Source organism: Cyprinodon tularosa, unplaced genomic scaffold (genome assembly GCF_016077235.1).
Source record: "Cyprinodon tularosa strain WSP-4 unplaced genomic scaffold, ASM1607723v1 ctg222, whole genome shotgun sequence".
Taxonomy (NCBI): Eukaryota; Metazoa; Chordata; class Actinopteri; order Cyprinodontiformes; family Cyprinodontidae; genus Cyprinodon; species Cyprinodon tularosa.
Genome location: NW_024038830.1, coordinates 889,186 through 901,505, shown reverse-complemented (window position 1 = coordinate 901,505; position 12,320 = coordinate 889,186).

The window sequence follows — 12,320 nt, the reverse complement described above, 5'->3', positions numbered from 1 at the left end:
GTCGGCGTTGAGTAGGCTTATTGGTCTCAGGTTTTCGCACTTATTATTGGGTTTCCCTGGCTTGGGTAACAAAATAATTAATGCTCCCATCATTGATTTAGGGAGCCCACCATGAGAAAACGCTTCCTGAAACATCTCTAGTATAGGCTTTATTAGTTGCTCTTTAAATTTCTTGTAGAAATCTATTGGGAACCCATCAGGTCCTGCTTTTTTCCCCAGATTCATGTTGTCAATTGCCCTACTTATTTCCTCTTCATTCATTTCAGCCTCCAATTGTTGTCTGTAATCTTCATTTATACTTGGAATATCTAACTTGTTAAGAAAAATACTGTGTTCCTGTAAATCAGAGGTATCCTGAGAATCATAAAGTCTTTCATAATATTTTCTAAATTCTTCATTAATTTTGGTCGGCTCTACCACATTTTCCCCTTTACTATTGGTAATCGATGTTATGTTTTTTTGGGCTTCCATCTGCTTAATTTGCCATGCTAAGAGTTTCCCGGGCTTTTCTCCTTGTTCATAGAACGATTGATTTAACCTTAGTAAACTGGAGGCTGCTCTGTCAGCAGATTCTTTATTGTATTGTGCTTTTAACAACAATAATTCCTTCTCAGCTGATGAGTTACCATCTCTAAAAACCTGTTCTTCAAGTGTTTTTATTTTAAACTCTAACTGTTCCCTTTTCTTACGTTGTTCTTTAGATTTTGATGAGGTGTAACCAATTATGTAACCCCTTAAACAGGCCTTGAAGGCATCCCACTTAATACAGGCTGTAATTTGTGTTGTATTCACATTAAAATATTCGTCTATCCTTTCCTCAACATATTTAAGAAAGTTTTCATCCTTAAGCCATTTTTGATGTAAGCTCCATCTGGGGTGATCCTTCACCAGTTTGTTGTTTAAGTAAATTAAATTACAAGGGGCATGATCCGATAGTAATATACTATCATAGAAACAGTCAGTTACATTTGCTAACAAATCTGCTGAAATTAAAAAGTAGTCTATGCGAGAGTATGTATTAAATGTACTTGAATGGCAAGAATAGGTTATGTCGGTTGGTTTTAGATATCTCCAGATATCTACCATATTTAATTCTTTCATAAAGTTACAAATGGTTTCTCTACTTTTATTATGTGTTTGGTCAGTCCCGGTCGATCTGTCGCGAGTGGGATCCAGAACACAATTCCAATCCCCCCCAACAATGTATTTACCTGAGAGGGATGAGAGACTCAGAAAAAGATTTGAGAAGAAATTATAATCATCTACGTTGGGACCATATATATTCACTAAATTCAGGTTTTGTTGTAAAAGGGACCCCTGTACAATCAAATATCTGCCAAATTTATCCTTAATAACATTTGTGACCTGAAAAGGAACTGATTTATGGATTAGTATCATCACTCCACGGGCTCTTGATGTAAAAGAAGCTGCATATATATTCCCCTGCCACCTCCTGCTTATTTTTATATATTCTTCTTCTAAGATGTGGGTCTCTTGTAAAAAAACTATTTTAGATTCCAAGTCCTTCAGTTTATTCATGACCTGTTTAATTTTCTTAGATTTATGTAGGCCTCTACAATTCCAGGATGTACATTTAATTTCTATTCCTTGTGTCATGTCAACTCAAAGGAAAATGGCATAAATATTCTACAAACATGCCTGAGAGGGACAACATGTGCAACTGAACATACACAACAAACGAATACTGAACTATGTGAAAAAACAAACCCACGATTCCCATCCAAATGGGCAGACCCCTCTAATACACTCCTTCCGACCACTGTCAAGTACAGATCTCTATGATCTGTTCCACTGACTCCAAACATCAACAAAAAGATATATCAGTTTTCCCTAAACATATGTTTAAATGCTCCAATATAAGCAACATGACCTCTAAAGCTTACATAATGAAAGTGAGGATATAATAATTACAGCAGTAATTGTATTAAAAACAAGGACCAATGTAACACATCGTTATCACCCATTATGAACACAAAGTGTGCTTTGCTCTTACCGTAAAAGTATTATTCATAGAGAAAAAAAATAAAAAATAGGGAAACGTACACGCAGTTATTGTACTCCACCAGTCCATTCCTATAACAGCCACTTTGTCCCTTACTCCTGTACCTCCTGAATCCGATTAATAAAAGCCTGAACTTCCGCTGGTGTGTCAAACTTGTGCGTTTCCCCTCGGTGTGTGAGCACCAGTTTAGCCGGGTGAATGATGCCGTGTCTCAGCCCGAGTTCGCGCAGCCGTTTTCGCACTCCATCGTACTGCTTGCGCTGTTTGTGCACCTCCGTGGCGACGTCGTTGTAGAATCTCACCCGCTGATTCTTGTAGAGGATATCCAGCTTTCCTTTAGCGGCTTTAAGTACCATTTCTTTTTGCCTATAATTAAGAAACCTCATAATTACAGTTCTTGGGGATGATTCTGCATTTCTTTTCGGTCCAACGCGGTGCGCTCTCTCGAAAATCAAAGGGCTTCTTAAGGTGGGTAAATCCAATACCTCTGGTATCCAGGTTTCCAAAAATCCACAGGTGTCCGAGCCTTCGGCACCTTCAGGGAGGTTTACCAACCTGATGTTATTGAGCTTAATTTGCATCTCCATATCGACCACCTTCTCCTCCAGAAACTTATTTCTTTTCTCCATATTGCGGACCGTAGCCCTCAGCCCGGTTTGCTCGTCCTCCACCGTAGATAAGCGCTCCTCTGCGTGTGTCAGACGTTTGGCACATTCACCCACGTCCTTTCGTATAGCATCTATGGCAGTCATGACGCCATCAAATCTTACTCCGAACTCTGTTTTTAAGTTGTTTATTGCCCCCAATATCTCCGCCTTGGCACCAGGTGGGCTGTTCGTGTCATCCCCGCTGCGTTGCGCTAGCTCCGCGCTAGCCTCATTGCTAGTGCTCCGCTCAACTCTAACATCTTTGCTAGCCTCCTTAGCACTTAGCTCCACGTTTTGCGGTCCGAAGTCAGTTAATTTAGATTGCGTGGCTGTTTTTGCCTTATCCTTGCTGGTTTTTCCAGGGCCAGGCATTGTTGTATCCGAATCAAGTTCAAATATGACTGTTAGGGGCGTTTTGAAGTCTAATCAAGGGATTTTTCAGGATTGTTGTAGAGAGCGGTGTCGAACGTGACCTTCTAGCTCGCGGCCATAACCGGAAGTCGAAAGTGTTCTTTTAGCGACGCTATACATGTATATTTTCTCCAAAACCATTACTTTTATGTGTCTCCAAACCACTAAAACACAATTCCCCACAATGATTCGGGAGATTTTAGTGAGGCCTGGATGTTTTCTTAGGAACACAAAGCCTCTGTCACTCAACAAAACGTCTTTGCATAGGCCAGCAGTCTGCAATCTGTGGCTTCAGGGCCACGTGTGGCTCTTTGGCCCCTTCAATGTGGTTCTTAAAAAAACAAATTCTAAATGTGTTTAAGGGCAACATAGTAGATTTGGGGGTTTTATGCATATTAGTAGTAGTAATCAAATTTCTTTTGGTTTCAAACGATGTGCCTTATTATTTTCAGTTAGATACATAGCAATGAATGATATTTTTTGTGGATTTGAAGTAGGACTAAAGTGCAGACAGGAAGGAGCTCACTGATTAAACATAGAATAATAATAATGTTGGGGAGGGCGGGCTAGTGGTTAGGGCATTGCACTCGGAATCCAGAGGTTCTGATTTTAAGCCCCACTCCCACAGACTGCCACTCTGGCTCCCTGAGCAAAGACCCTTAACAGGCACCACACAATGGCAGCCCACTGCTCCCCATGGTGATGGGTTAAATGCAGAGAGTTAATTTTATTGCTCTGTACCTTTGACAGTGTAATGACAACAAAAAAAGCTGGAAAAAAAGCTGAATCATTGATTGACAGTCAGAATCGACTGAGGAATAATGACAATTCGAAAGCATAAACCAACAGAGAGCAGGAGAAAATGACAAGGAGGGTTTATCTGGATAATGCGAAGCAGGAGAGAAAGAATGACAGTTCAGAAGCTGAAGTTTAAGACTGAATGTCTTAGAGAAATAAGTCCATATGTGCAAAAAGCAGAGCACAAGAATAAAAGAGGAAACATAAAACAAGGGAATGAAATAATAATAATAAATCTCCTTAGATTTCAAAATAAAATATTTTTGCTGTCCCGTTTAATGTTGAAAGGGCTCTTTGAATTGTTTAAAGTTTCTGACCTCTGGCCTCGATATAGAGGAATACAGGGGACTGTTGTCACATGTCCAACAAAACCAGTTCTTGTTGGCATTACTGAATCTCCTCCTTTGTTCCTAGTTTTTTTTTCCACCATGACAAGTTTCTATCTTTTCTTTACTATGTCAAAGAAATATCAACTCACTGCTTTCCCACTTTGCATCGCGGTCCATTCAACAACGATGTGAAACTTTTTTACTCTTCTCCTGACTGATACTTTTGTACACATCAACCCTTGATGCTTTTTGAGCTTAGAGCAACTTGTGACTTCAGCTAAAGGAGGCTATAAAGAAAACTATATGAAAGACAACCAAATTTGGTTCCAGGTTGATTAAATTTCACATCTTTTTTTCCTACAGTTCCTAGATGATATTTTACTGTCCCATTTTTCTTCTATAACAAAAAACCTGACATTTTAACAAGGGCGTGTATGTACACCTTCCAGGTCTGCAGTACATGATGCCTCTGCGGCTTTCGTGGCATGCATAAACCTTTTGACTGAGGTTAACTTCAAGGCTTTTAAAACATGATCCAGCCACACCTCCTCATGTAGAAATGAAAGCTCTCCTCACACACACCTCCTTCGCTCCTTCTCCTTCGGGGGCTGCTAAAGCCATTATGGCTCTGAAAGAGATCATATCGGCTCCAGGCAGACAGACGTGCACTCAGATCGACAGCTGGACGGGCCTGGAGACTGAGAGGCCTCTGTGCCCGGGACAGGCCGACTAAATGTCTGGCTGCTCTTCAGAGGCTCTCAGGTGTGACCGGCCTGTCTCGTGTGTACAGCAGCCAAGACGGCAGGCAGACACAGACCATGGAAAGCCAAACTGGTTTTCCATAACAGAGGTGTTTCAGTGAGCCTGGAGCAGAGTGAATATCTGCTCTATCTCCACCGTCACAAGCTGCGTACGCTCCTGTGAGCCGCTCTAACACAAGCCAGATCTTCTTTCCTGTGGAACTATGCAGGCTTTCACTGAGTTAATGCATATTTTCAGTCTGAGCCAAGGTCAAACGTTTTGCCAAAGACCTGCCTGACACGTAATTCCTCCCAGCAGCTGAACTTTCCAGCATTTGATGACTAACTTTGCATTTGAATCAAAGGCTTTATAGACCACAACTGCTTTGCAGCAGGATTTTAGGAGAGGGCCGCGGTGGTTTCAGTAAAAAGCGCCGTTCTTACTGCACCAACACTGCTTCATCGGAGAAGCCCAATGCGAACAGAGGAAGCCTTAAAGCCCCCCTCAGTGCACGCGCACACACACACACACACACACAACTTTTCCCTAAAATTGCTGATGGCTTGTTTTCATGAACCGATATTATTTCCAGATGGAGGTCATGAATAAAACCTGACGGAAACAAGTCGGGTGAAACTAGAAACTTGAAAAAACAGAAATGGAGGGGTATGGAGCTGAGTTAAAACAACAATCATTCTCCTCCCCCGCTTGAGTCCCCCCCCCCACCAAAAAAAAGGAAAAGAAAGAGGACCAGCTTGTCAATTACACGCTCAAAAAACAGAGGAACAGTGTACCACACATGAGCATAATCACACAGTAAGGGTGCTGTGCTCTACATCTTTCAGCACAGCAAATGTGACAAAATATCAAAACAAAAGACAGCTTTCATAATGACACAGAAAACCAGCTGTTTGGCTTTTTAAAACCTTTATGCCTAGTTTAGGTTTAAAAGCAGAAGTTGGGCAAAGAAAGGGATACTTTGAGGATACAACAAAGACGTGTAGGAACCACCCACAGTCAGGGTGCTGATTCCCAAACCCCGGGCAATGCAGCACGGCTCAGAATATTCTGGGCATAAAGAAAGATCCATTGTCATATGATACATGCAAAACTCATCCAACGGCATGTTTATTACTGGATTAAGAGACTGTAGGTATTTACAGAATAGATTTGATTAAAAAAAGGCAATATTCATATCATTTATTTTTTACATTTTTACTGCTTTAGAACTAAACGTGTATTTAAGCTAAAGATCATAATCTAAATAAAGCGGGAAAAACCCCATACATTAAAAACTAGCATTGGTTAAATGTATAATTTGGACCCGTAGAATATACTGAAAAAAAATAATGCAACCGTTTTTAATATGTACTTAATCACATTTAAAGTAAATAAATATGATTACATTAATGGCAAAAACAGTTGAATTTTTTTCATATAGGAAGCCCCAGTGAAATAACATCCAAAAATGCAGACTGTACCCATCTCTAGAGCTCAAAGAAGCAGCTTCCAGATCAGAGCATATGGAGCTGATTTGGACCATGAAATGTGTTTTAACTGGTTAAAAATAAAAGCTCAGCTTCTGTTCAGTTTTCAGTGTCTTATGGTTCAAAAGTATTTGTCCCAGTCACTACAGCAATCATGAGCTTAGCTTTAGCTATGTTACCCTAGTGTTGATACTTAGCATGTATAAATTACAATACTAGTAAAACTATTAAAAAAAAAATCACCCAGATTGGCTAGACATGTGCTTATTTGTTGGAAAATAGAATGTCATCTGAGTTTAAAACATAATAACTCCTGAACACAGTCTGAGTGAAAATCCTTTTACCATCTGAAAACAAACAGGTGGAGGTAAAAGACAAAGTATTGACTGTCTGGATGAAGAACCATTGCCCAACAATTGACCTCATGGGCCAAAGACCTGATGTGAGTCGAATATCTGTTAGCAATGTTCATTTTTTTCTCTCCAGCTTTTAATGTCATTTCACAATCATAAGTACAGAGCAATGAAATTAACGCTATGCATTTAACCCATCCCCTTGGGGAGCAGTGGGCTGCCATTGTGCGGCACCCGGGGAGCAGTGTTGGGTTAAGGGAACCTCTGGATTCTGAGCGCAATGCCTTAACCACCAGGCCACCCCTCCCCTGCAGAGGGTGGTTTCAGTCCACTGATCTCTGGGTTATGGGTCTAGCGTGCTTCCGCTGCGCCACTCTGCTTTCTTAACATTGTTTATAGGATTCGTCTTAACACTATCAGAAACTTTTGCTATTGCATAAATTTGTACATTTAAGATGGTAGGAGTCTTAATTTCTTGCAGGGGCATCTAACCTCAGGCTGCGTTTACAGGGGAGGCTGATGTTGTTCTATTTGTCTGCATCCATACCCAGTGATTGAAGGTAAAGGCTGTATCATAAACCAGCTAGTGGATCCAGAGCTTTCCTTCCAATTTCTGCTTTTTCTTTGCTGAGAACAGACCGTAGTAAAGCCCAGGTTACTGCAGACTAAGCCTGGATAAATCTACCAATCTCCCCGTCCTTCCTGTAGCATCAGCCAGGAATAGGTGCCAAGATATTGTCTTTGAGCTCTTTTTTTGAGGAAGAAACTGAGCCCTGACCAGAGAGAGGGGCATTGGATCTAATCTAAATGTTCAAAAGCTAGAAATAAAATGTGTCCTTGTCAAATCCCATGGTGTTTCTGGATTTAATACACATTTTAATCCTAATTTTATAATCAAAGAGCATATTCTGCTTTTATTTTAGTGAAAGCTGAAACTAAATCATCTAAAGAAACATTTTAGGTCTAAAAAAAAAAAAAAAAAAAAATACAGCATGGCATGGAAACAAACAAGCACCAAACAAATTAAATTTTTTTAAATGAAAAAACATGTACGCCATGTTATGCATTTCAGCAAAAGTTATTTAAGCCCAGACTAAGCATAGTTATCTAACATGTTTCAGACAAACAATGAGTGTGCAGGCCGTTTTTTCAAACAGTAATAAATTGTCTTTGGTTGGGCTTTGATATTTTCTACTATTTTCAGAGGAACATGTGGTTCAAATGGTTTGCAGAGAACTGAATTCTGCTATTTTTACAGATTACGCAGTGTCCCAAATTTTTTCTGAAAGCCTGGTTACAGTCCTTCAGCTGCTCTGCATTTATAAATGATTTCAAAACATTTGAGGTTAAAAAAAAAACACAAGTAAGCTTCTTTCAAAGCCAAAACATTCATTAGCTCTGTCATAATGGCTGCCAAGACAAACCAATTTGAGGCCAGACAATTTCCCCTCCAAACAGATAAAGGGGAGGATGAACTTTATGCTGCACACATTTTTTTTTCTTTTTGTCATTCTAGTTTTGTCACAAATGGAAAGATTTAATCTTAAATACTTGAGAAAAGCATCTTTGCTTTAATGTTTTTTTCTTTATGCTCTCTAAAAATGTCAGGGTGTGTCTTGTTCGTTTTTAAAATTTCCCACTTGAATTGCTCCCAGTATAACGTGTTCCACTAGCTCAGAAAAAGCAAACTCCGCTACATGAATAACACACAAAATATGCGTTTTAAACAAGCTGTGCAAAGACCTTTAAGGTATTGCGTAATATAAAAAAGATAAGAATCCATAATGTTTTGGGCTGGGGATGGGAACAGGCTACTCAAGGCAAAATATTTCAGCCAAATTTTAAGATCCATGTAAATTTATTATATAACAAATTCCCATTCACTTTTAGATCATTTCAACAAAAAAGTATTAAACGTTACATGATCCATATTCATTTTATAATAAAGATTTGATGTTTATTTGAAATATATAATCATCAGGTTGATGTATTTAATATTGATAAAAAAAAATATAAAAAATTAATAAATTATATATATATATATATATATATATATATATATATATATATATATATATATATATATATATATATATATATATATATATATATATATATATATATATATATATATATATATATATATATATACTTATTCATAATTAATACTAATGTGTGCATTTATTTTTAAAAAGATATAGGATTATATAAGATAATTTTTTGAATTATTATTATTTAATTGGCTTGTTGAAAAATTAAATATGAGATATGTTTTCAGTGTATAGAAATGGCGTTAGGTGAGTATTATTCTAGAACCTTTTTGAAAAAAAGTAGTGTTACTTTAGTATACTGTTTACTTTTTTTGGTCAACATTATTGTAAGGGAACACTGCATAATACCTGGCTCTTCCACCCACTGTAGGTTCCTGAAAACTGACACATTTAATTCATAATGCACCAGAAACAGACCCATGTGTACAGTTTGTTATTGTCTGTCTTCTGGGACATTTAGATGCCAGTTGAATTTACAGTAAACTGTCTGTATTTGTTACTGGAAGAACTTTGCGCTATTTGTATGTATTATCTGTAAGTGCTGTAAGCTGCATAAACAAATTTGGAAATGTAGGTTTCTTTTGTCTTAACATAAACTTTTGTTTCACATACTTGTAAGGACCTGCATATATCTGTATGTCTACATACATAGACTTAGGCATTCTTTATGAGTCTTTTATAGATTATAAATATTTTAGGAACAGTTTCTCATTTTAAATGTCTTTTTTTCTGGCCTTTACTTCTTATACTTGGTTACTTTTTGCTTTTACTTGAGTATAAATTGATCAAATTAGTCTCACAGTTAGACTACAATGTCTATACCCACCTTTTCATATATTTCATAGACAAATGACTCTTAGTTCACTCTTCAAGAACTACAAAAATAAAAGTAAAATAAAGTACAAAAAGTGATCACTCTGTTCTTACATCTCTAGTTTGGCAGTTCTTGTAACCTATGCAAATGTTACAACAGTAGGGATTTATAATGGCTTCCCAATAGTTTCTATCAGGGGCATCTAACCCTGACCTGGCAGGAAATACTTCTCTTTCTCATGCAGTCTCAAGTAAAAGAAATAATTCATAATTTATTGCTGAATAATAAAATCTGTTTTACAATGATTCATTATGTAGAGCTAAGCCTCTGAAGTAATCGCAAAAGCACATTTGGAACAACTTTTCTTTTACCATAAAGTTATAATGGGGGTTTGGCTGTTTACCCAAAAGAAACTATATTCATATGATTTACTTTTTTTTTTTACTAACTCTTGGTATTAAATTAAACACATTCTCAAGAAACCATTGGTTTGTCTTGGTGTACAAACTAATCTAACTAACTAATCTTGATGCTACAATACTGTAGTTAGCTAACTAATTAGCTTCCATGTCCCCAGGATCAGATGGGTGTAAATAGTACAAAATCTCATTTGTATGATAAATTTATAAATCTTATATTTTAATCTGAAAACCTCATGCAAAGAGAAAATACAATTAGATAGATATGTATGAACAGGAGCAAAGAACAGGTCAGTTTCCTGGTGGTGGAGTGGAGATAGATGAAATTGGTCAGTCTGTACACTGCTGGTTAGCGAGACGCTATGCTGAGCATTGTCCAGTGGACTGGGTGAGCTGACACTAGAGCTTCACTCAGGGACCTGGAAGATGGAAGTCCAGTTGGATAACATAGGTTGAGAGAACCCGTCCATGATGAGCAAGCATGGAGCGACAGTGGAGAGGAAAAACTCCCCGTTGGGAAGAAACCTCTGGCAGAACCAGGCTCAACATGGCGGTCTTCTGTCGGATCGGTTAAGATGAGACGGGGAACGCAGTAAGAGTCCGGGAAGAATAAAACTCTATTGAAGTTTTAGCTACGATGGTGGAGGAGGGGCTGGAGGTGGGTTGAAACGGTGTCATCTGAATTAAGTCACACAGAGCATCCGCCGCCTGCCCACAGGAGCAGTCAGGTGCGTATCAGAGGCCTTTTAAATAAAAGCAGCTTTACTTATTGTGAAGCATATAATATAGTTTCATTCACAAAATTGCTTTTATTTGTATTTTATATAACCTGCATATTTAGTTTCAACATGTTTAGCATTATGTTATAGCTATTGTATATATGAGTTTTTTTTCCCAGTCTAATTAAAGGGTTGTTTAACACAGATTAAGCTTTTAAAAGTTGCTCTTTTTTTCAATGCATGTCTCTTCAGTTTACATTGCAAATGGATGAGTCAGGCTAACATTATTTTTCATTAGCATTAACTATATTGTCATGAAAGCCAGAAAATGCTTAATAAGTGTGATATCAAAGTTCTCCTGTCATTCTCGGTTTGACCATTAAAAAACTCCAACTTGCTTTTATTTACTAGTCTTTAGACCCAGTATTTCTATGCTATTTAAGGTACTATTAGGAATATCTAATAACCATTTTGTCTGACTATTACATTATGTTGTTGCTCTCAAGCAAGTTGTCTATCCCTTTCAGTTTCATTACATTTCACTCGTTGTAATGCTGAGAAAACACTCCTGTCAGTCCAGCTGTTTTGCTCTACTGAGTTTGTTTTATCTAACCACATGCAAAGTCTCTTTATCTGTATAATCAAGACTGTAATCAGGCAGCTTTGTCTGGACAACAAGGGGCCAACATGAGGCAAAGAGGGCCCTGAGGCCTCCCTGCTACCTCTGCTGTAAAACTTTAACTTATAGACAGCAACATGTCCTTTCAGGTCCCATGGTGATATGGCTGAATGGTAGAGGAATCATAGCTGAGTTATACGGAATTTGGCATCAACTGATCTTCTGTGTATGGAAAAAATGGAGGAAAATCAGGAAAAAAATGTGCTTACTGTTCTTAAATTTTTGTGCATGTTTGTTAATAAATGCACCAACCACAGTTTCCCAAAAATAAACTCTTATCTCTCTCACTAGCTCAGCTTAGCATCCTGCAAACCTGTCCTCACCTCACAGCGGTTCCTCAGGCAGGCACAGATGGGAACCCATTCGTGTGCAAACTGCAAACTGAGCCGTGATTGTCCTGATGTCTGTCTTTGTCTTTCAGTAATATCCCCCAGACCCATCATGCAAATAAAGCCCAAGTAAGTGACTTTACATGTATTAATTAAGGCTCATAATGAGCTCAGCATGATTAGGCATTTGAATGCATTCCTCGGGTATTGTGCAAACTCTGTGGAGGTTTCGCAATCTAAGTCATTTAGATGCGGGGGGAGGCAAGCAGATAAAGGCCTAAAGCACACAAACACACACATGCAAGCCCCCTCTTCACCACTGAAACACACACAGAGGTGCTAATGAGAAATAATCAGGCTGTTAGTTTCAGTTACTCTCCACACAATAAAAGATGCAAATAAGCCAAACGGTAAAAAGCATACGTTTTTTTTTTTTTTTTAATAGGAACAACTATTACAGTCACAAGTTTTGCATAAAAAAAGAAAACACTCAAGAGAATAATTTTTCATTGAAAATAAA